Source organism: Etheostoma spectabile, chromosome 9 (genome assembly GCF_008692095.1).
Source record: "Etheostoma spectabile isolate EspeVRDwgs_2016 chromosome 9, UIUC_Espe_1.0, whole genome shotgun sequence".
NCBI lineage: Eukaryota > Metazoa > Chordata > Actinopteri > Perciformes > Percidae > Etheostoma > Etheostoma spectabile.
Window position 1 is genome coordinate 2,816,141 of NC_045741.1, and position 1,896 is coordinate 2,818,036.

Consider the following 1,896-nt stretch of genomic DNA (forward strand, 5'->3'; position numbering starts at 1 on the left):
TCACGGTCTCCCCTAGTTGTAGATAGGTGGGCCAACGCATTTTGGCCGCTAGTTAGCTTAGCGTAGTGAATGGAATCCTATGTTGCCAGTTTACATGTTATGAGTAAAGGTGAGCCAACAAATAAAAAACAACAAATTACTTATTGTGGCCTGCGTGTTCACAACAAGTACAAATAGCAAGGCAGATTAAGAAAAGACAATTTCCTAGGCAGATATTGATTTGGGACTATATTGGGTGGAAGCTCAGCCAAAGCACTACAGCAGCTATATGGCGCCGAGATATCACGCAGATATCACGCATGTGTGAAATACATGACTTACATAGTCCCTTCGTATGTAGGCTTTATGCTTGGCAAACAAATACCCTACCTTAACGTTACAGTACTGTTGTTACTCATATTAGCTCTGCCTATAACCATAACAAAAGAAACTAGCAGATCACATGCTGCTCGCGACAATTCATGAGTCGTCGAGGACCCATGAAGAAACTCGTTCTACCTTTTCCTGGCTACAGAGGCTTTTCCAGTGTTACAAAGAAATCTGTGACCCATCAGAATGTGTTACTGTGTTATGTGTACCTTCAAGGGAAAAATCTAATTTCTCTTTAGTCTCGTCTGCTGTTACAGGTCATTTATGATCATTAGAAGAAAAAATATGCAGTTTCAGAAACATTAAAAAGTTGAATATACTCACAAGCCCCCGGCTGAGCGCCGCTACGTTGGAGTTTACCCCGGTGGATGAGAGGGTCGCCTCCCTACGCTTGCGGGTGGTGGGGGGGAACTCTGACTGTTGTTTGTGGATATGCACCAAACAAGATTTCGGAGTACTCGGTCTTCTTGGAGACCTTGAATGGAGTCCTGTATGGGGCTCTAGTAGGGGACTCCATAGTTCTGCTGGGAGATTTCAACGCACACATGGGCAATGATGGAGATACATGGAGAGGTGTGATTGGGAGGAGCGGCCTCCCTGATCTAAACCAGAGTGCAAATCATGGATTTTCCATAACAAACTCCATGTTTGAACATAGGGATGCTCAGAAGTCTGAGTGGTACCAGAGCACCCTAGGCCAAGGGTCAATGATCGATTTTACAATCGTTTCATCTGATCTGAGGCTGTATGTTTTGGACACTCGGGTGAAGAAAGGGGTGGAGCTGTCAACTGATCACCGTCTGGTGGTGGGTTGGGTCAGGGGGTAAGGGAAGACTCTGGACAGATCTGGTAAGCCCAAATGGGTAGTGCAGGTAAATACGGAACGTTTGGAGGAGGCCCCTGTCCGACAGACTTTCAGGCTGGGGGCATTGAACCTGAGTGGACAATGTTCAAAGTTTCCATTGCTAAAGCTGCAGTGGAGGGCTGTGGTCTTGGGGTCTTAGGTGCCTCAAAGGGTGGTAACACACAAACACCCTAGTGGACACCGGGGATCAGGGAAGCCGTCCGACTGAAGAAGAAGTCTTTTCGGGATGTGCTATCCCAGAGGGATCCAGAGGCAGTTGCAAGGTACCAAAGGACCCAAAGGGCTGCAGCCTCTGCCGTGAAAGAGTCAAAACAGTGGGTGTGGGAAAAGTTCACAGAAGACATGGAGAAGGACCTTTGGTCGCCACCAAGGTGCTTTTGGAAAACCGTTCGCCACCTCAGGAGGGGGAAGCAGGGAATCATCCAAGCTGTGTACCGTAAGGATGGGATGCTGTTGACCTCAACTGAGGAGGTAATAGGGCGGTAGAAGGAGCATTTTGAGGAACTCCTAAATCCAGCTAACATGTCCTCTATGGTAGAGGCAGAGCTGGAGGATGATAGGGGATTGTCGTCAATTTCTCTGGTGGAAGTCACTGAGGTAGTTAAACAACTCTACAGTGGCAAAGCCCCAGGGATTGATGAGATCCTTCCAGAAATGCTGAA